This window comes from Apaloderma vittatum, unplaced genomic scaffold, assembly GCF_000703405.1.
Source record: "Apaloderma vittatum isolate BGI_N311 unplaced genomic scaffold, ASM70340v1 scaffold23915, whole genome shotgun sequence".
NCBI lineage: Eukaryota > Metazoa > Chordata > Aves > Trogoniformes > Trogonidae > Apaloderma > Apaloderma vittatum.
In genome coordinates, this window is record NW_009719149.1 from 15,914 (window position 1) to 16,144 (window position 231).

Genomic DNA, 231 nt, shown 5'->3' on the forward strand with positions numbered 1-231 from the left:
CCGGCCGGAGCCTGCGGCCGCCTCCGCATCATTGCGAACGACGAGCGATAAAGCAGGGAAGGCAGATGACGGAGGCATCTTAGCGCCATGGCGCTCGTGTGCAGCTCTTCTCTACCGCACCTGCAAAAGACAGAAGGCAGGTGGTCCACCTGGCGCACGGGAAGGAGATTCGGGTCTTGGTTGTACCCGTCGGTTCAAGGTGACAAGGAAGCAACGCGGGCAGCGGGTCTG